Here is a 23,336-nt window from a genome sequence, read left to right on the forward strand (position 1 = left end):
CATCTTTTAATTTCATGGTTGCAATCACCATCGGCAGTGATTTTGGAGCCCAGAAAAATAAAGTCTGACACTGTTTCCACTGTTTCCCCATCTAACTTCCATGAAGTGATGGGACCGGGTAACATGATCTTAGTTTTCTGAATGTTGAGCTTTAAGCCAACTTTTTCACTCTCCTCTTTCACTTTCATCAAGAGGCTCTTTAGTTCTTCTTCACTTTCTGCCATAGGGTGATGTCATCTGCATATCTGAGGTTATTGATATTTCTCCCAGCAATCTTGATTCCAGCTTGTGCTTCCTCCAGCCCAGCATTTCTCAAGATGTACTCTGCATATAAGTTAAATAAGCAGGGTGACAATATACAACCTTGACGTATTCCTTTTCCTATTTGGAACCAGTCTGTTGTTCCATGTCCAGTTCTAACTGTTGCTTCCTGACCTGCATACAGGTTTCTCAAGAGGCAGGTCAGGTGGTCTGGTATTCCCATCTCTTTCAGAATTTTCCACAGTTTGTTGTGATCCACACAGTCAAAGGCTTTGGCATAGTCAATAAAGCAGAAATAGATGTTTTTCTGGAGCTCTGTTGCTTTTTTAATGATCCACTGGATGTTGGTCATTTGATCTCTGGTTCCTCTGCCTTTTCTAAAACCAGCTTGAACATCTGGAAGTTCACGGTTCATGTATTGCTGAAGCCTGGCTTGGAGAATTTTAAGCGTTACTAGCGTGTGAGATGAGTGCAATTGTGTGGTAGTTTGAGAATTCTTTGGCATTGCCTTTCTTTGGGATTGGAATGAAGACTGACCTTTTCCAGTCCTGTGGCCACTGCTGAGTTTTCCATATTTGCTGGCAGAATGAGTGTAGCACTTTCACAGCGTCATCTTTCAGGATTTTAAATAGCTCAACTGCAATTCCATCACCTCCACTAGCTTTGTTCATAGTGATGCTTCCTAAGGCCCACCTGACTTCACATTCCAGGATGTCTGGCTCTAGGTGAGTGATCACACCATCGTGATTATCTGGATCGTGAAGATCTTTTTTGTACAGTTCATCTGTGTATTCTTGCCACCTGTTCTTAATATCTTCTGCTTCTGTTAAGTCCCTACCATTTCTGTGCTTTATTGAGCCCATCTTTGCATGAAATGTTCCCTTGGTATCGCTAATTTTCTTGAACATTTCTGACAGAATGTGACCCACTGGAGAAGGGAATGGCAAACCACTTCAGTATTCTTGCCTTGAGAAGCCCATGAACAGTATGAAAAGGCAAAAAGATAGGACACTGAAAGATGAACTCCCCAGGTCAGTAGGTGCCCAGTATGCTACTGGAGATCAGTGGAAAAATAACTCCAGAAAGAATGAAGGGATGGAGCCAAAGCAAAAGCAATACCCAGTTGTGAATGGGACTGGTGTTAGAAGCAAGATTTGATGCTGTAAAGAGCAATATTGCAAAGGAACCTGGAATGTCAGGTCCATGAATCAAGGAAAATTGGAAGTTGTCAAACAGGAGATGGCAAGAGTGAACGTCGACATTCTAGGAATCAGTGAACTAAAATGGACTGGAATGGGTAACTTTAATTCAGATGACCCGCATATCTACTGCTGTGGACAGGAATCCCTTTGAAGAAATGGAGTAGCCATCTTAGTCAACAAAAGAGTCCGAGATGCAGTACTTGGATGCAATCTCAAAAACGACAGAATGATCTCTGTTTGTTTCCAAGGCAAACCATTCAGTATCACGGTAATTCAAGTCTATGCCCTAATCAGTAATGCCGAAGAAGCTGAAGTTGAACAGTTTTATGAAAACCCACAAGACCTTCTAGAACTAACACCCAAAAAAGATGTCCTTTTCATTAAAGGGGACTGGAATGTGAAAGTAGGAAGTCAAGAAACACCTGGAGTAACAGGCAAATTTGGCCTTGGAGCATGGAATGAAACAGGGCAAAGGCTAATAAAGTTCTGCCAAGAGAACGCACTGGTCATAGCAAACACCCTTTTCCAACAACACAAGAGAAGACTCTACACATGGACATCACCAGATGGTTGACACCAAAATCAGATTGATTATATTCTTTGCAGCCAAAGATGGAGAAGCTCTATACAGTCAGCAAAAATAAGACCGGGATCTGACTGTGGCTCAGATCATGAACTCCTTATTGCCAAATTCAGACTAAAATTGAAGAAAGTGGAGAAAACCACTAGACCATTCAGGTATGACCTAAATCAAATGCGTTATGAGTATACAGTGGAAGTGAGAAATAGATTTAAGGGACTAGATCTGATAGAATGCCTGATGAACTATGGACGGAGGTTTGTGACATTGTATAGGAGACAGGGATCAAGACCATCCCCAAGAAAAAGAAATACAAAAAAGCAAAATGGCTGAGGAAGCTTTACAAATAGCTGTGAAAATATGGGACGCAAAAAGCAAAGGAGAAAAGGAAAGATATAACTATTTGAATATAGAAGTACAGACAAGCAAAAAGGAACAGAATATTTTACCCACTCAGTTGTCTGTCTTAGTTGCTAATACTTTGGTGTTAATTCTTTCAGATATTTATTCTTCCATTATTTATACATATATGATGTTGGTTATCAGCTTTTCTCACTTAATGATATATCCATGGTAATGGATAAATATCTACAGTGGTTTTGTTTTTGTTTTTTTGGTGATGAAATCTTTTATATTAAGACTTTTTACTCTTTCCCAGATTCTAGTAACTATAATTATAGGCTATTAAAAGTAGGTACAGTTATAAGTTGGTAAAGAGAAGCAAAATAAGCATTGAAAACAGAGGGCTGGGTTTAAGCCAAACTTTCTGAATCATTTCCCAAGAAAAAGCTTCAGAGAATGGCAACTTACTTACAAATGCCCTCCCAAGCCTTTCCAGTTCCCCATTGTAGATGCATGTGTATTAGAGGAATGTGGGGACATTTTGAGCCCCTAAAATTGGCCAAGATGATGGTGGAGACGGTGATGGTGGAGCTGGAGGGTGGGTGGGGAATTCTTCAAAACATTAATAGTTGTAGCCTCTTTCCTCCTCCCCCTTCTTCCCTCTCTCCTTTTTCTCTACCTCCCTTTTTGTTTTTTCTTTTTGTCTGTTCCATCTCCTCTTGGGAGACCCTTTCCTGAAATCAGGGCTCTAGCCAGGATCCAGGATGCAGCACTTGGTTCTGATCCAAGTGTGGTTTTAGGTGGGAGTACGTTCCAGGACCCCTAAGAGCTGTATGACGTGAGTCCTTTGTAGGTGTGATGGCCAAATCAGGAGTTCCTGGGCTCTAGGGTAAAGGCTTTTGAGAACTTGTGAGTGGAGTGCTTCTGGGACCAGGGTTCCAGGAACCAGCACCTAAGAGCTTCAGGTGAAAGGGTTTCAGGCTAAATATTATGAAAACTGAAAGCTAAACTTATATCACCAACAAGAACAGCCCACCAATAGATATGTGTCTTTTTTCTCTTCTGCTGAGCAACTGGAGATATTTCATGAACCAATTATGTTTGGAATAATTTTTAATAGGAGAAAAAAAAGCCCTCTGCCAAGTTCTGACAGGCACAAAGCCTGTCATCTGGTTATTCCACATGGATAGGCAACCAGGTTTGGGACAGAGGGAGCTGAGTTCCTGTGGCCTTCTGTGGTACCAGGTGATATCCAAGCCTCATCAGGATTGGGTCCCTTTATTTGTCTCAGGATATGCAAGGCAACTGCCCAGCCAGCCCAAGGCTCTGCCTCTTGGGTTTCAGTAGAGACTAGTATGGGCTTTCCTAGTGGCTCAGACAGTAAAGATTATGCCTGTGATGCAGGAGATCCAGGTTCAATCCCTGGGTTAGATAGATCCCCTAGAGAAGGGAATGGCTAATGCACTCCAGTATTCTTGCCTGGAGAATTCCATGGACAAACAAGTCTGATAGGCTACAGTCCGTGGGGTTTCAAAGAGTCAAATAACTAGGCAACTAAGTTTCACTTTCTGAGACTAGTACAGCTGTCCTACTATATTCTAGGAGCATGGGCAACCTTAGCTGTAATTACACATCCCCATGGTGTTTCACACTTTGGGCTATTTTGTATAATATATCTGAGCCTCAGCAATGCCAAGTATGGATTGAAATAGCTCTGGTGGACTTTAGTCCATCACATGCATAGAATTTGAAAATAACTTTGAGGGAAGGGGGCAGTGAATAAAGCTAAAAAGGGAACTCCAAATCCACGTGATAGACATGTTTCAGTTTTCTTCTTCTTCAGGAGCCTTCTTGGACTCTGGCTAAATTTATGGACTCTTTGAAGTGAAGTGAAAGTCGCTTATCCATGTCCGATTCTCTGTGACCCCGTGCACTTTAGCCCACCAGGGGCCTCCATCCATGGGATTTTCCAGACAGTAATACTGGATTGGGTTGCCATTTCCTTCTGCAGGGGATCTTCCTGACCCAAGGATCTTTCCTTCTCCAGGGTCTCTCGCATTGCAAGCAGACTCTTTCCCATTTGAGCTACTAGGGAAGTCATGGACTCTTTAGTGTCTTGGGAATTAATAAGGTCAGTCTCATTTGCTTGGGGGGAGAAAAAAACAGCTACAGAAGAGAGGATTATTTGGATGCAAAACTTGGGTCTGACCCACCTGCTGTGGCTTTGGTAAAAGTTTTACAAGTTTATAAAGTTAGAAATGTTTGAAGTTTGTTTGAAAGAATTACATCACAATCATGGCTTCAGGTGGTCAAATGACTTGGTACCAGATGACTTTGACACACTATTTTCCTAGATTCTCTCTTTCCTTATCCTGTGCCTCACATAAAGGCCACTTCAATAATTAAAGCCATAACCTTATCACCAACAAAATGAGAGTTATAGATTCTTCTTCCCTTTTTGCTTGTGGGAGTCAACAAGATCCCAGTGAGAAGGAAGGAAGGGCACAGGGATTGATTGGAACACCTGGATAGGAAGCCCAGAGCCACTCTGGCTATGTGTACAGGTCACCTAACAGCCTTCCTACATCTACAAAGTGGGGATTATGTTTATTCCATCATAGCTGAAGTAAGTATTAAATGAGATAATGTACTTAAAAACACTTTAAGTCTGGAGCACAAAGCAGATGTAAATTATCATTATTATTCGGGGCATATAATGACAGTGGATGAGATCATGTCTGGAACATGCTCAGGAAAGAGGAGCTAAAGATACAGAAAAGATTGATGCTGCTGCCCCATACCGGCTATTTCCCAAGGGAGGGAATGTGCTGACCAGTCTCTGAGTTTAGTGAACTCTTTATGCCCCAGACTTCTGACACAGTTTGAGGGCCAGATTCCCATGCGTAGCAGGGATTAGCCGGGAAACTTCCCACATTCTAAAGCTAAAGCTAGTGATTTAATGAGCCTTATTCTGATGTTTATGTAAGTGTAGATCAGGGAGAGTTTGGGGTCAGAGGTGGATTTTGGAAATGGAAACATCATGATGCTTTGTACATAGAGCACTCTGACCACTTCTCTTACATGCCCTTCTGCCCAGAGAGAACAAGGAAGCCTTGCTCACAGCTTTCAGAAAGCACTAGGGGCCTACAGTGACTCTTCCCTCTACCTTCTGTAGGGTTATGTCAATGTATCCATACCCTGCCAGACCTCACCACCTAGCCAGCTTTCTCCTGTTTATTCCTTCTGTGTTCACATAACCTCTGGGCTTCCCCAGTGGCTCAGCAGTAAAGAATCCTCATTGCTTAATTTCCCCTTTATTGTACTGAGGGAGGGGAGTTGTATTTAATTACTCATGATCATGCCAAGGTTTTCATGATGAGCATTATGGGTGTAGTCTGGTCGTGGAAGATACTGCTTGGTCTGTGAAAGTTAGGAACTTTCAAGAACTCCAGATGATGAGGTGAATGATGCGATGTGAGCCTGAACATTATGACCCTTCCCTATCTCATAGTTGATCTCCAGCTATTCGGATTCTGCCCTTTCCCTTGGAGGCCATATGTGGGGAGACTTTGATCTCCTGCAGCATCTCTGCTCCAAGGAAATGCTCCTGTGGGTGAGTGTCTTCAATTGATCACCTAAGGAAACAAGAAAAAGATGTTGTTTCCTCCTTGAAAATGGAGATCCTGAGGTTTCAGAGGGCCCCAGGTTTTGGGGGACAGTCTGTGGTAAATAGTCCTTGGTGGATATATGGTGTCTTTTCTGTCTTAGAGCAAATCTCTGAGTCTGGTCCTGTTTGAGAAGGGAGTACAGGTGGCCCCATTCTTTGTGTAGGTCTCCTTCCTCTGTCTCTCTTGCCCCCTTCAGCCCACTCCCTACCACTATTCCATATCACACGGCCACTGTTCTGGGCTTACTCCACAGTGAGGATTAGAGCTAGGCTCTCTGACTCCTACACTGTGCTTCTCTGAACAGAGTGGCTGTTCTTCCTGAAGAACCAAGTGCCACTTCTTCTTTTTACCCCCAGCAAGCTTTCCATCACTAACCCTGGCTTGAAGGGGGAAACCCCAGGACTGTGCCTCTCTTACCTCTTTGCCAAGAGCCCTCATATCCTCCCAACTTTCCAATCTGGACCTTTGCCCAAGCCATTCTCTTGCCTGGTAGATTCCTCCTCTTAGCCTTCACATTTTACACTTCTTGAAGTTGGCTCAAAAATGTGCCTGTTTCTGAAACCTGCTCCAGGCCTGTACATCTTACCTGATCATTTGTTATCCAGTGTACACCGAGCATCACATCATCGCTTTGTACTACTCAGTTCAGTTCAGTCGCTCAGTCGTGTCCGACTCTCCGTGATCCCATGAATCACAGCATGCCAGGCCTTCCTGTCCATCACCAACTCCCGGAGTTCACTCAAACCCATGTCCACAGAGTCGGCGATGCCATCCAGCTATCTCATTCTCGGTCGTCCCCTTCTCCTCCCGCCCCCAACCTTTCCCAGCATCAGAATCTTTTCCAGTGAGTCAACTCGTCGCATGAGGTGGCCAAAGTATTGCGGTTTCAGCTTTAGCATCAGTCCTTCCAATGAACACCCAGGATTGATCTCCTTTAGAATGGACTGGTTGGATCTCCTTGCAGTCCAAGGGACTCTCAAGAGTCTTCTCCAGCACCACAGTTCAAAAGCATCAATTCTTCGGCGATCAGCTTTCTTCACAGTCCAACTCTCACATCCATACATGACCACGGGAAAAACCACTGTCACACCTCATTTCCTCTCATCATTAGAGAATGAACTATTCTATGTAATTTCATAGAGAACCAAGATTTAACCCTAACCACTTCACGCTGAAACTTTTCAAAGTTCATCTTTATTGATGGTAAACTTTCTGAAATACAGTTTAAACTTTCCATGCTTTATATATAGATCATTCTGAACATAATCATCTTTTTTTTTTTTTTTTGATGCCTCAGGATGCGTGGCAGTGTTCACTAATTGCAGTCATGATTAGAAAGACCTTCAGGGCCACTGCAGAGGCCAGGGTTTTCCTTTGCCCTTACTGAGGGTCCTTCCCAACACTTCAGAACCCTTCTAGGGCTGACTTGCATTCAGGGAGACCTGATTAGGTTAGGGAATGTAGCCCCAGGAGCAGTATGTGTCACCTCCTGTGGGCCCTGGAGCAGTCCTGTGGCTGAAATCCATATTTCTCTTGGATGATGAAGATGATGCTCTTAGTGGTGCATCTGGGGAAGGTGAGATATAAGTGACCTCAACCTTCTGAAGCCACTGAAGCCACAGTCCCAGCGTGCATCGGCAAGATAGGAAGAGAGACAATGGTTCTTCTAGAAGGAGAGCTCTCCTGTTATTCCTTTGATCTTTGCATCACTCCATCTTTATTTTGCTGACTTTTATTTAAAAGGCCCTAAGCATTTCAATCACATCCCCTTGTCAGTTTCAAACACATAAGTATCCAAGGACTGGCCCTTGCCTGTCACTTTATGCTGCTGTCAGCTCCATGCCATGGGCATGAGGGCTTTGATATTTATGTGATGGTGATAAAGAAGGCTTTCAACCAAAGCCTATAGCAGCATTCCAGACAGAGGCTCTTGGGAGTATTGTCTGAGAATCAGCCTCACTTTTAAGTATTTTCAAATTTGACATGTCTCTTATATTTTTTCTGCTTTGGGAGACAGCTTAGGGTCCTGGGTAGTTGATGCTGGCATTGTGCCATGGGAAATAATTTCCAAGATTTCACAGGTGATTATTTTTGACTGGATCTTTTTTGCATATATATGTATCATATCAAAATCATGTTTCTTCTGAGCTATGATGAGCAGTGTCATAAAGACCAAACTGAGAAAGGTGAAATCACTGACTGGGGCTACAGAGAGATTGTGCAGCATTTTTGTATGATTGAATATGTCACACTGGTTGGTCAAGCATTAGTGTCTTCAGGATCCCAGAACTAGGAAATGCATCCATCTCTAACATAAATACATTTATAATGAAAGTTATTTGTATTTCTAGATGTTACTCAATTGACAAAAATATATTAGATCCCCATGTTTTCCTTTAATATTTCTTTTATTTAGTATTTTTCAAAGTTTGAAAGTGATTCCTAATTGTTACAATAACAAGCGAAACCTTGCAAAGATATGTGTAAATAGAAATGCTAATTATCCCTCCATTCCCACTTCCTAATCCCTTCCTCCCAAGGCAATCACAGTAAGCTTGTATGTTTTTCTTCTTACGCAGACAAAAAGAAGCCAACATATGTAAACATAAGATTTGGTTTATTTTTTGGAATAATTTCTAAAGAATGCTCTGCATATAATTTTTTTTCACTTTGAATGATTTTCCCATTTTTTTTTTTTTGACTAAAGTTAATACGTGTTCACCATAGAACATTTGGAAACAAGAAAATAGTGGGGGAAAACATATCCCTAATATAGCTTAGAGATAGTTATAATAAACTATTAATATTTATTGGCAAATTTCCAGTCAGCACAGAAAAATGCAAAGAATGTTTTGCTTAGAGTCAAATCAATGTGAATTCCATCTTGACATCTATCATTCAGCAGCTATGTGAGCTTATTCAAGATTTCAAATTCTTTCACCTTTCCAAGCCTCAGTTTTCTTATCTATAACATGATATAAGAGCATTACTACATTACAGTGTAGTAATGTTTGTAAATGGGTCCAAAACGGGCAGCCATCATTATCAGTAGTAGTTTTTTCCAATAGATAGGTAGGTAGTTAGGACCAGAACCATACTTTGATTTATGCTGACTTCTTCATTTGATCTTACATCAGGAATACTTCCTCAGATCACTAAATAGTCTTCAAAGCATAATCATGAGGACTGCCTCATTTGGTTGTACCACAGTGTATTAAAAGTGCTAATCGCTCAGTCACGTCCAGCCAGACTCCTCTGTCCATGGAATTATTCAGGCAAGAATACTGGAGTGGGTGGCCATTCCCTTCTCCAGGTGATCTTCCCAACCCAGGGATTGAACCTGGGTCTCCTGAGTTGTAGGCAGATTCTTTACTGTCTGAGTCACCAGGAAAGCCCACAGTGTAGTAACCTCCCCCCAGTATTGAACATTCTGGTTATGTTTATTTTTTACTTTTATAAACCACAGTTAGTGTATTTAAACTACTAGGTAAACTGTTAAATTCATTATAGTCCTAAATTCTCCCAAGTTTTTCTGGTCATTAGTAATATTACCATTCATTCAAAACCTGTAGCTCTTTTGGGGCAAAAGACTAGATTTCTGTCACCTTAGAATTTCAGCCCAGGCTATGAGCCCTATGCTTAGAGAGTGGTTTTAACCTTAGATAGAGACTGCACTTATAGTCCGGAGAAGGCAATGGCAAGCCACTCCAGTACTCTTGCCTAGAAAATCCCATGGATGGAGGAGCCTGGTAGGCTGCAGTCCGTGGGGTCACTAAGGGTCGGACACGACTGAGCGACTTCACTTTCACTTTTCACTTTCACACATTGGAGAAGGAGATGGAAACCCACTCCAGTGTTCTTGCCTGGAGAATCCCAGGGACGGGGGAGCCTGGTGGGCTTCCTTCTATGGGGTCACACAGAGTCGGACACGACTGAGGTGACTTAGCAGCAGCAGCAGCAGCAGCACTTATAGTCACCTAGGAAGCTTTTATAGGCTTCCCTGGTAGCTCAAATGGTAAAGAATCTGCTTCAATGTGGGAGACCTAGGTTTGATCCCTGGGTCGGGAAGATCCCCTGGAGAAGGTAATGGCTACCCACTCCAGTATTCTTGCCTGGAGAATCCCAGGGACAGAGCCTGGTGGGCTACAGTCCATGGGGTTGAAAAGAGTCGGACATGACTGAGTGACTAACACACTTTTGTTGTTGTTGAGTTGCTCTGTCATGTCCAACTCTTTGGGACCCCATGGACTGCAGAGTGCTGCAGTGCTTCCCTGTCCTTTACTATCTCTTAGAGTTTGCTCAAACTCATGTCCATTGAGTCAGTGATGCCATCATCCTCTCTTGTCCCCTTCTCCTCATGCCCTTAATCTTTCTCAGCATCAGGGTCTTTTCTAATGAGTCGGCTCTTTCCATCAGGTGGCCAAAGTATTGGAGCTTCAGCTTTGGCATCAGTCCTTCCAATGAATATTTAGGGTTGGTTTCCTTCAGGACTGACTGGTTTGATCTCCTTGCAGTCCAAGAGACTCTCAAGAGTCTTTTCCAGCACCACAGTTCAGAAGCATCAATTCTTCAGCACTCAGCCTTCTTTATGGTCCAACTCTCACATCTGTACATGACTACTGGAAAGATCATAGCTTTGACTATACAGACCTTTGTTAGCAAAATGATGTGTCTGCTTTTTAATATGCTGTCTAGGTTTGTCACAGATTTCTTCCAAGGAGCAAGCATCTTTTATTTTCATGGCTGCAGTCACTGTCTGCAGATTTTGGAGTCCAAGAAAAAAGTCTGTTTCCATTTTTCCCCCATCTATTTGCCATGAAGTGATGGTACCAGATGCCATGATCTTTGGTTTTTGAATGTTGAGTTTTAAGCTAGCTTTTTCACTCTTCTCTTTCACCTTCATCAAGAGGCTCTTCAGTCAGTCAGTTCAGTCGCTTAGTCGTGTCTGACTCTTTGCAATCCCATGAATCACAGCACGCCAGGCCTCCCTGTCCATCACCAACTCCCAGAGTTCACTCAAACTCATGTCCATCGAGTCGGTGATGCCATCCAGCCATCTCATTCTCTGTCGTCCCCGTCTCCTCCCGCCCCCAATCCTTCCTAGCATCAGAGTCTTTTCCAGTGAGTCAACTCGTCGCATGAGGTGGCCAAAGTATTGGAGTTTCAGCTTTAGCATCAGTCCTTCCAATGAACACCCAGGATTGATCTCCTTTAGAATGGACTGGTTGGATCTCCTTGCAGTCCAAGGGACTCTCAAGAGTCTTCTCCAGCACCACAGTTCAAAAGCATCAGTTCTTTGGCTCTTCAGTTCCTCTTTATTTTCTGCCATTAGGGTGGTGTCATCTGCATGAGATTATTGATATTTCTCCTGGCAATGTTGATTCCAGCTTGTGATTCATCCAACTCAGCGTTTCGAATGACGTACTCTGCATAAAAGTTAAGTTTTTATAAACATATGCTGCCAGATACTCCCCTCCCCCACCTCCTCCTTAGCTCCCATTCTGATTTGAGTAATCTGAGGTAGGACCTGAGCACTGCTTTTCTCCCCCAGGCTCCTTGATCTACTGCCCAGTCCTGTCCTATGAGAACCACAGGATTAGATTTCTTAAGGCTTCTGTCATCTGAAGGACTATCAGAAAAGCAGTATAAGCTAAGGAGGTTGTATGGGCTCCCTCACTGGGGCTTCCCTGATGGTCTTATGATCTAAAAGAACTTCTCAACTGAAAGACATTTTTGCCCATCCCCCACCCCCACCCAGGGCACGTCTGTCAATGTCTGAGGACATTTTGGGTTGGCGTCTGGGGAAGGCGTTGCTTTTGGTATCCTGTGGGTAGAGGGCAGGGATGCAGCTAAACACCCTGCAATACAGAGAACAGCCCCTGTGTTAGCCCCCCTAGGGCTGCTGTAACAAAGGACCACAAACTGGGTGGCTTAAAACAACAGAAGTGTATTGTCTCACAGTTCTGGAGGCTCAAAGACTAAAATCAAGGTAATGGTAGGTTAGTTCCTTCTGTAAGGGAGAATCTGTTCCCAGCCTCTCTCTGGACTTCTGGTGTTTGCTGGCAATCTTTGGTATTCCTTTGTATCCCTCCAGTCTTGGCCTTCATGTCACACGGTGCCCTTTCTGTGTCTGTATGTTCCTAAACTCATCTTTTTATAAGGCCACAAGTCATAGTGGATTACAGCCCACCCAACTTCAGTCTGACCTCAACAAATTCTACCTGCACTGACACTATTTCTTCAAAAAAGGTCACATTCTCAGGTACTGGGCATTAAGGTTGCAACATACCTTTTTGGAGGAACAGAACTCAACCCATAACAGCCCAAAATGTTATCACTGCTGCTGTTAAGATACCCTGTTCCATAGAGTCTATGGATGAAACCCAGGGAGGTTAGCTATGATAAGAACAGGGCAGATAGGGGTCCAGGGTCCGCGAAATTGAAAATGAGCAGGAACACCATTCATAAAGAGGATCATAGGCAGTGGGCTCCCTTCAGATCTGAATATGGACCCTTAGGGCTATATGTGACCACAAGGGGGTGAAAGGGCTCAAGAAGCACTGTGCTCACTGGGGCAGAAGCAGAAGTGTGGACCAGCCCCTCTGCTTGTTCTCCCTTTCACCTGACCCCCATTTCCCTGGGTCAGGCACATCTTTTTCTGTCTGCCCTTTTCAGGATAGAATAGAAGAGAAAGTCCACAAACCCCAAGGTTTTCAGCAGTATTTTCAAACTGACTGTCTTTCTCCAAAGGCCTGCCTTCTACCTCTTCCCGCCCACTGCCTCCCACTGACAGCCAAACATAGAATATGGAAAACAGGAAAAACAGCAACAGTGCAAAGTTACTCTTTTAAGAGAGAACAGCATTTTGGGTACATCTCCCCGCCTCCCCAATCTCTTGAATTGCCAAACCCTGCAGCAGGTGGCCCTACTTATCTCTGTTCCACGGAGATCCTGTCTCACCAATCGCTATTTCTTTGGCTTGAAGAATTCCACGTGAGAATGAACTTCTATAGGGCCAGGCTACTGGGCAATCCACAGATTCGTATCTGAACACTTACGTCTGCCTTCTTCACTTCTAAAACATTTTTGTCCTCATTCTTCTTTTGTGGTTACATGTTCCCCTCCATTATTTTGCCGATTTGAGCTGAGTGGTGAGGAGGAAGGAGTGGAAGGGTAGCCAGGGTGGAGACTGTGTTATCAAATTCCCATAGTGCTGGGGTGGTGGGTTGCTTCCCAGCAGCAATATGGTTGCCAGCTGGCTGCATCTGGGACTTGCTTAGTGGGAAAAGGATTAAATGCTTCCCTCTGCGGTCTTCAGAGCTTTGTATCTGTCTGCATGGCACTCTCCTGGTTTTGATCTTCTAATTGCTCAGCTCCCTAGGGCTCTTCTTACTTTTCTTTTAGCCCCAGCCTGCAGCTCTAGGCCAACCTCTGGCTTCTAGGTCCCTTCCTGTATATACCGTCTTCTTGTGTTCAGTCTGAGCATCAGGCCTGGCCCAGTCTCTGCCTTCTACTGCTCTCTCTGCCCTGGAGGCATAGGTGGGAAGAGTCACGGAGAAAGTCCTTCTTTGCTTTGTGTCTCAGTCCCCTGGGGTAGCCACATTTTCTGGAATCTGATTGGTCCTTTCTTACAAGCTGGTCCTGATGTTTTCTGACAGATCATATTTTGTAACCAGTATTGGCAGCCTCTAGGATTGACCCTGGCTTTTGGTCCAGAAACAAAGCATTGCTTTTTATCATTATATTAAATAGGTGATATGCTAATAGTTAATTCTCGTTATCTCTTCTGCTGTTTTGCCTGAGAATACCTAGATACTCAGCTTCTGGCCTGCAACTGAAAGAAAATACATTGAGGTTAAAGAATAGCCTGTAAATGAAGAGGGTTACTGAGGATAAGAAGGAAAGAGAAAATCAGTAAAAGAGAACACCCTGGCAAAGAGCAACTGCTATTCTTTTCTCAGAATTACTCAGTCTAGGTGTTCTTAAACACATAAAAGTTAGACTATAGGAAATAAAACTTTACTTTAAAAATGTGGAGTTCTGAAAATACACCACTTATTGTTAATAGGAAGAGGTGTTGAAACATTTTAGATGTGCAGAGGAAAATCCTTTCCAGCAAGTAGAGATGTGTATGAGAATGGGACAGGGTGATGATTGTATATGTAAGTGTGATAAAGCCAGTGTTTAGGTTCCCAGAGATACTCTCAGCTTCCACACTATTTGTGTTGGGAAGTGTTGGCAAGTACAATAGTTATTTTTGGTATCAGTCCCAATTAGTAGACTTGTAGCAGATTTTTATAGACAGTCTCCAATTGAAGGAGCATCTGATTAGGAGTAGTCATTAGTTACTCCTTGTTTGGACACACAAATTGTCCTAATGGAGACAACTACTGTTTATTCCTTTATTCAGGATACGTAGGCAGATGTCCTTCCAGCAGACGTAATGTGGTGGGTTAACCCATCACTGGTACCCAGTGTTTTCCTCCTTTCCGTCCTATTGCTTCCCACCAAAGACCACTTTGCTATCATCAGAGTCCATCCCTTCTTCCCCTCCAGGAGCCAACAGATGATGGGGAAATATGTGCCTGATGCCCTGGAATGAAAAGCATTTTCCTGTATCACCCCAGTTATACATTTTGACTGTACTGATGTGCTGTATCAGTGAGCTTGCATACACAGTCATGTCTGCCTCTTTGAGATCCCATGGACTGTAAACCCCAAGTTCCTCTGTCAGTGGGATTTTTTTTCAGGCAAGAATACTGGAATGGGTTGTCATTTCCTCCTCTACCAGGTCTTCCCAACCCAGGGATCAAATCCAGGTCTCCTGTATCTTCTGTATGGACAGGTGGATTCTTTACCACTGAGCCACTTGAGAAGCCAGTACTATATTTTAAATATGCTATGTGGTCTTCCTTTGTGGTCCAGTGGTAAAGACTCTGTTCTTCCACTGCAGGGGACTCAGATTTAATCCCTGATCAAGTAACTAAAATCCCACATGCCATGTAGCATGGCCAAAAAAAAAAAATGCTATGTGCTCAACTGATTTTCTCTACTTTGTCCTGGGAATGTTAACTCCCATTTACACGGAATATACACTCCCAGTGCTAAATAAGAGTCTTACAAAGGAACTTTTGGATCACTACTTATCCTTAAACTTAGGACTAGCTACACTAGGATATGATAAGGTAAATGTCCATTTCCAAGCCTGGAAAAATAATCGTCAGGAGGGGAGAGTTCTGTCCTGGCCCTCTGGTTGTTACATCCGCCGGTCCACACTACCTCTTTTGAATTGTAAGAGGAACTTGGGCCTTTTCCATCCTCATCTGTCCTCATCCCCAGAGCGCAGGGCCCGAAGTGTTAACTTCATGTTATCAAGGAAGTCAGCTCTTAGTGTTTTCACTCACTGCCTCTTCCACACTCTGTCTTTTAAAAGCCTACCTCTCATCCTCTGCTTCAGCCTAAGGAGGCTGAAACCATAGCTATATTGCTAGGATACCAATGTTTTTAGAGACAAGTTATCCTGCAGTGCTCTGTTTCCTCCCTGAGGAAAGGCAAAAAGTCATGAGCCAAGGCTGCAGCAGGAGGAATGGAAGGCATAGGCATACCTCAGAGCTGTTGTGGGTTCACTTTCAGACCACTGCAATAAACTGAATACCAAAATAAAGTGAGCCATATGAATCTTGGTTTCCCAGTGCATATAAAGTTTTGTTTACACTATATAGTCTGTTAAGTGTGCCATAGCATTATGTCTAAAAAAACAATGTATATGCCTTTTTGCTGCTGCTGCTGCTAAGTCACTTCAGTCGTGTCCGACTCTGTGTGACCCCATAGACGGCAGCCCACCAGGCTCCCCCGTCCCTGGGATTCTCCAGGCAAGAACACTGGAGTGGGTTGCCATTTCCTTCTCCAATGTGTGAAAGTGAAAAGTGAAAGTGAAGGCGCTCAGTCGTGTCCGACCATTAGCGACCCCAGGGACTGCAGCCTACCAGGCTCCTCCATCCATGGGATTTTCCAGGCAAGAGTACTGGAGTGGGGTGCCATTGCCTTCTCAAAAAATGCTTTAATGCTAAAAATACTAACCATCATCTGAGCTTTCAGCAAGTTATAGTAGTAACATCAAAGATCACTGGTCAGAAATCAACAAAGATAATGGTAACGAAAGAATTTTAAATATTGTGAGAATTACCAAATGTGAGGGATTATGGTTCAGCTCCCAGAGTCCCTAGAATATTGTTGTTGTTCAGTCACTGAGGCCTGTCCTACTCTTTGAAACACCGTGGACTGCAGTATGCCAGGCTTCCTTGTCCTTCACTATCTCCCGGAGTTTGCTCAAATTCATATCCATTGAGTCGGTGATGCTCTCTAACCATCTCATCCTCTACCACCCACTTCTCCTCCTGCCTTCAATCTCTGCCTGCATCAGGACCTTTTTCAGTGAGTCAGCTCTTGGCATCAGGTGAACAGAGTACTGGAGCTTCAGCTTCAGCATCAGTCCTTCCAGTAAATATTCAGAGTTGATTTCTTTTAGGATTGACTGGTTTGATCTCCTTGCAGTCCCAGGGACTCCTCAAGAGTCTTCTCCAACACCACAGTTCAGAAGTATCAATTCTTCAGTGCTCACCCTTCTTTATGGTCCACTCTCACATCCATGACTACTGGACAAACCATAGCTTTGACTGTTTGGACCTTTGTTGGCAAAGTAATGTCTCTGCTTTTTAATACGCTGTCTAGATTTGTCAGAATCTAGACTTTTCTTCTAAGGAGCAGGTGCCTTTTAATTTCATGGTTGCAGTCACTTATCTGCAGTGATTTTGGAGCCCAAGAAAATAAAGTCTTGTTACTGTTTCCGTTTTTTCCCCATCTATTTCCCATGAAGTGATGGGACCAGAGGCCATGATCTTCGTTTTTGAACGCTGAGTTTTAAGCTAGCTTTTTCACTGTCCTCTTTCACCTTCATCAAGAGTCTCTTCAGATCCTCTTCGCTTTCTGCCATTAGGGTGGTGTCATCTGCATATCTAAAGTTATTGATATTTATCCTGGCAATCTTGGTTCCAACTTGTGCTTCATCCAGTCCTGCATTTCATATGATGTACTCTGTATGTAAGTTAAATAAACAGAGTGACAATATACAGCCTTGATGCACTCTTTTCCCAATTTTGAAACAGTATGTTGTTCCATGTTCAATTCTAACTGTTGCTTCTTAACCTGCATACAGGTTTCTCAGGAGACAGATTAGGTGGTCTGATATTCCCATCTCTTGAAGAATTTTCCAGTTTGTTGTGATCCACACAGTCAAAGGCTTTAGCATAGTCAATGAAGCAGATGTTTTTCTAGAATTCTCTTGCTTTTTCTGTGATCCAGCAGGTGTTGGCAATTTGATCTCTGGTTCCTCTGCCTTTTCTGAATCCAGCTTGAACATCTGGAAGTTCTCGGTTCATGTACTGTTGAAGCCTAGCTTGGAGAATTTTGAGCATGACCTTGCTAGTATGCAAAATGAGTGCAATTGTGTGGTAGTTTGGACATTCTTTGGCATCGCCCTTCTTTGGGATTGGAATGAAAACTGATCTTTCCCATTCCTGTAGCCACTGTTGAGTTTTCCAAATTTGCTGGCATGTTGAGTGCAGCACTTTAACAGCATCATCTTTTAGGATCTGAAAAAGCTCAACTGGAATTCCATCACCTCCATTAGCTTTGTAGTGATGCTTCCTAAGGCCCACTTGACTTCACATTCCAGTATATCTGGTTGTAGGTGAGTGACCACACCATTGTAGTTATCCAGGTCATTAAGATCTTTTTTGTATAGTGCTTCTTTGTATTCTTGCCACCTCTCTTAATATCTTCTGCTTCTGTTAGGCCCATACCATTTCTGTTCTTTATTGTGCCCATCTTTACATGAAATGTTCCCTTGGTAGCTCTAATTTTCCTGAAGAGATCTCTGGTCTTTACTATTCTGTTGTTTTCTTCTATTTCTTTGCATTTTTCACTTAAAAAGACTTTCTTATCTCTCCTTGCTGTTCTTTGGAACTCTGCGTTTAAATGAGTATATCTTTCTTTTTTTTTTCCTTTGCCTTTCACTTCTCTTCTTTTCTCAGCAATTTTGTAAGGCCTCCTCAGACAAGCATTTTGCCTTTTTGCATTTCTTTTTCTTGGGGATGGTCTTGATCACTACCTCCTGTACAATGTCACGAACCTCCATCCATAGTTCTTCAGGCTCTCTGTCTACCAGATCTAATTCCTTGAATCTGTCACTTCCACTGTATAAATGTAAGGTATTTGATTTAGGTCACACCCAAATGGCCTAATGGTTTTCCCTATGTTCTTCAATTTAAGTCTGAATTTTGCAACAAGGGGTTTTTGTTCTAAGCTACAGCTCCCGTTCTTGTTTTTGCTGACTGTATAGAGCTTTCCATCTTCAGCTACAAAGAATATAATCAATCTGATTTCAGTGTTGACCATCTTGGTGATGTCCCTAGAATATGCCTGGGGTCAGTTGCCATCTAGGCTCATCCCCTGTGTGAAGAACCTAAAAGACAATGTTTACTGGTAGCAATTGCCATGTCGAGAACAAGGTTAGGTCAGACTGATCCACGTTTGTTTCACCCCCTGCTCCAAGCTCCCAAAGAGCCCACAGTGACCACCATCATTGACTCGCAGATGTGAAAATGTCCTCCTGTGCAGAGCTGGTCATGTCTCCCTTTGCTCACATTCTCAGATTTAGTCTTTGTTCAAGTCAATTTCCTGTCCTGATCACAACATTCTAGGAGGAAACACCCTCAAAGATGACACTTTCTCCTCTTAGCCTCTCCTGTTTAATTTCTAAATATCACCCAAAGAAAAGTCCCTCTTTGCCAAGAGAAAAGCAAACGAAAAAACAACATATATGAAGCTGTTTGAGTCATTCACAGGGTCCCTTTAGGAATGGCCACCACCACACTGCCCAGCACCCACCCTTAGTTCTCATTAGGATTTTGACTAGATGTCCTTTAAAGAAGTCAGAACTTGAATCTGGAGGGCCAACCACATCTCCAATTGCACATCCCTTAACTCTCTGAATACACTCATAATCTGCTATCTTCCTCATATAACACCTAAGTGACAACTTGAAAGAAATAGGAGTTTGTTTCTTTTGGAAATTACACCACTGCCTTTATGAAGCTGTTTTAATTCTGGGACATTTAACAACTTTGATTTTGCCAAAGATCTCCCAACAATGATATGTTGAAGACATTGTTTTTGACTTAACTTTTTGTGTAATATCCGTTCCGTTCCGTCGCTCAGTCGTGTCCGACTCTTTGCGACCCCATGGACTGTAGCCTACCAGGCTTCTCCGTCCATGGGATTCTCCAGGCAAGAATACTGGAGTGGGTTACCATTTCCTTCTCCATTGTGTAATATCAGGAACCCATAATTCTTTCCCTTTCTCACATCCAGGGATACAGCTGTCCATATTAGCAAACTCAATCCAATTTTGTGAGGTAAATCAATGAATAAGTCCTTGATGCCACGACCACCCCTTGTTCTTTCTCTTTTATGAATGAAGGTCTGACTCAGTCAATTCATGTGGAGCTTGACAGTAACCCAGATAGGGTTAACCTGATTGGACACTGTGGAATCTTATCAGGAAGTGCCTTCTGGTTGGAAGGAGGGCAGATGTGGTTAGAAAAGTTCTATAAAAGCATCAGTCATCAAAGAAGAGATGCAGAGGCTTCTCACTCTGGAGTCACTGCTTGTGTTCTCCACCAAGTCTGAGCAGCCCACCAAACAGATCAGAGCTGGATTCCATTCAGAGAAGAGTCAGGATGAGTGTTCACAACCCGCCCAGGTTTGTGAACTTAGCAGCAGTGAGCCTGGTGAGAGACGAAGCCTCAGCCATCTCCTCTTTGGAGTATCTGCCTACTGAGCTCTACCCACCATTATTCATGGTCGCCTTCTCTGGCAGACAGAGTGAAACCCTGAAGGCCATGTTGCAAGCCTGGCCCTTTGCCTACCTGCCTCTGGGGGCCTGATGCAGCAGCCTCACAAAGGAAGCTTACAAGCAGTGCTGGATGGCCTTGATATCCTGCTGGCCCAGAAGGTTCACCTCAGGAGGTGCAAATTTCAGGTGCTGGACTTGAGGAATACTGGCTGGGACTTCTGGAGGATGTAGTCTGGAGACATGGACTATGTACCCTCAAGCTCACTGTTGGCACCAGTGGCTAAGGACATGTCAAGGACAAAGCATCCCTTGGCTCCCTTGGAGGTAGTCATAGAACTCTGTCTCAAGAAAAAGACCCTGGGTAAATTCCTCACTTACCTCTTCATGTGGGTGGAACAGAGAAAAGGCTCTATACACCGGCTGATCGCCGAAGAATCGATGCTTTTGAACTGTGGTGTTGGAGAAGACTCTTGAGAGTCCCTTATACTGCAAGGAGATCCAACCAGTCCATTCTAAAGGAGATCAATCCTGGATGTTCATTGGAGGGACTGATGCTAAAGCTGAAACCGCAATACTTTGGCCACCTCATGCGATGGGTTGACTCACTGGAAAAGACTCTGATGCTGGGAAAGGTTGGGGGCGGGAGGAGAAGGGGACGACGGAGAATGAGATGGCTGGATGGCATCACCGACTCTATGGACATGAGTTTGAGTGTACTCCGGGAGTTGGTGATGGACAGGGAGGCCTGGCATGCTGTGATTCATGGGGTCGCGGAGAGTCGGACACGACTGAGCGACTGAACTGAACTGAACTGACACCTATGTTGTAAGAAGATGTAGATTATTTCAGTGTCTAAAGAAGATATTAAGAGAGTTCTCAGTATGGTGAAGCTGGACTTGTGTATAGGAGGTGGATTTGAGTTTCACTCAGAAGCTCTCCACTCTGGCCAGCTGAGGATCAGCTGGGCAAGAGGCGCAATGTTCGGAAACTCTTTCTCTGCCCCATTCATGTGTCTGCTGTTGAGGAGCAGGACAATCAGGATCTTCTACAATTTGCTTCTCAGATCCTCAGGCTGAAGTACCTCCAGTATTTCCTAATGGAATCTCCATCTTTCTTGGAAGGCTCTCTGAGCCAGATACTCAGATGCCTGACGACTCTCCTTGGACAACCTCTCAATAACCAAATGCCTGTCTATAGAATCTGACTTGACCCATCTGTTCCAGTGCCTGAACATCTATCAGCTAAAAGGCCTGAATCTGAGTGGTGTTAATCTGTCCAGCTTTAGTCATGAGCTCCTCCAAGTTCTGCTGGAGAAAGTTGCAGGCTCTCTGGAAGAACTGGACTTAAACCTGTATGGGATCATGGACTCCCACCTCACGGCGATTCTGCCTGCCCTGAGCCACTGCCTCCAGCTCAGGGTCATCAACATGTGTGGAAATCTCATCTCCATGGCCATCCTGGAGAGTCTCCTGCGTCATACTGATAGGCTTCCTGATTTAAGTCTAGAGCTTTATCCTGTCCCTCGGGAGATTTACAGCACTCTGGGTATTCTTCCTCAGGAGAGACTTGCTAGCTACAGGCTGAACTTTGGGAGATTCTTACAGACTTAGGATGTCCCAGGAAGATTTGGTTAGTCCCAGCCCCTGTCCTCACTGTGGTGGTGACATGTGTGAGCACCTGAGTTCCAATACATAACGCTGTGATACCCTGCCTAGTTGTTGCTTCTATCAGAAGCTTTCTTCAGGACACTTGGAAACTGAAATCTAGGACATAGGTACATTATGAAGGGAAAAGACACCCCTGGTTTCTGTTATCAGCTCAGTGTGATTGAGAAAAGTAAATGTGATCCAGTAGGGGTGCAGGATTCCAGAAGGATATGTTGACTTGGGGAGTTGACAGTGCTGTCAGAGACGTGTTTATAGAGTCAAATATGAACCTAAATTCCTGGAGGATTCAGTTTAGAACTTTTAGAGATGTGTTTTTAAAGTCAAATATGAACCTAAATTTCTGGAGGAGTCATGTTTGAGTTGTTTCTGTATGCACAGTTGTAGAAATGATCAGATATAAAGAGACCTTCAATGTAAATGAATAAATGCCCTCCATGATATTAAAAAATGCTAGCCATCATCTGAGCCTTCAGTAAGTCCTAGTAGTAACATCAGAGATCAATGATCAAAAATCAACAAAGATAATGATAATGAAAGAATTTAAAATATTGCAAGTATTACCAAAATGTGACATAGAGACATGAAGTGAGCTGATGTTGTTGGAAAAACAATGCTGATAGACTTGCTTAACACAGGGTTGCCACAAACCTTCAGTTTGTAAAGCAAAAAGCAGTATCTGCAAAACACAATGAGGTGAAGATGAGATTTATGCCCATCGACATAAAGGCTGAATTATCTAGAACCTTTTACCTGGTGGACACAGGCATGGAGGGAGGGAAGAACAGAAAATGCAGCCATCCATATGGCCTAAATCTCTGACCCGGGGCTCCAGTTACCACAGGCCCTGACTAAAAGCCCCAGGGGCTGAGGAATTGATGTCCCCCTACTCATAACCTATTTTTGGAAGTGTCATCAAGGGATCAAACCCAAGGCAGAGGATAGGAGACTGAGGAGCCACAGAATGCCTAGGAACTGTACTCATAGTGAGTTGGATTCGGGCCCTGGGGTAGAAACTCTTGTTGGCTTGGTCAGAAGGTGAGCAGAAGCCAATTGTGATCCTTGCCCCAATTTGGGACAATGACAGGTATCAGTGAATTGCTCCATTAATACTTTAATTGATATTCTATAAGCACATTCTTATTTCATGATTCTGCCAGGAAGTAGGATAAACCAAATGAGATTAAACATTGAACTTAAATTCTAGCATATAAGGTCTTGTACCAAGTAGTTGATGGGGGGCCAAGGATTGAACATTAGGATTGGTGGGAATTAATGTATTCTTTAATTTATTAATTAATTCATTAAATTTTTATACAGCACTTACTTGGTACCAGGCACCAAGGGAAAGAAGTGAAAGACTTTATCTGCCCCTAAGTGGATGAGAAAGGCAAACACTGGCATTGGAATATGGCAGGAACCAAGAAGAGGTTTGGCACAGATCATTCTGAGAGCTCAGAGGGGCTCATATAGGCCAGCCTTAGGAGGGAAGTGGATCTCAGGATGGACTTCCTGGAGGAAGTGACACATGGGCTGGGTCTTACAGGGTGAATAAGAGTTGGTCATGGAAAAAAGTAGGGGAAGGACAGCCCAGGCAGAAGCACAGGGGAAGATCCAGTGCTATGAGTTTCCAGAAGTGTAAGCAATTTATTTCACAGGCTGTTTTAGAGGAGTTGAACCTGAAGGGAAAAAGTGTCAGATGAA

At 43.5% G+C, this 23,336-nt stretch overlaps 1 protein-coding gene and 1 pseudogene across 16 annotated transcripts in view; both read left to right on the forward strand.

Annotated features, from left to right (window-relative positions):
* KALRN (kalirin RhoGEF kinase) overlaps positions 1-23,336 on the forward strand; it is a 671,338-nt gene that overhangs the window by 334,574 nt on the left and 313,428 nt on the right. The window lies entirely within an intron of this gene.
* On the forward strand, positions 19,853-21,663 carry LOC148778764 (PRAME family member 8 pseudogene; annotated as a pseudogene).

This window comes from Moschus berezovskii, chromosome 1, assembly GCF_049115385.1.
Source record: "Moschus berezovskii isolate FMDL1 chromosome 1, NW_MosBer_1.0, whole genome shotgun sequence".
Lineage (NCBI taxonomy): Eukaryota > Metazoa > Chordata > Mammalia > Artiodactyla > Moschidae > Moschus > Moschus berezovskii.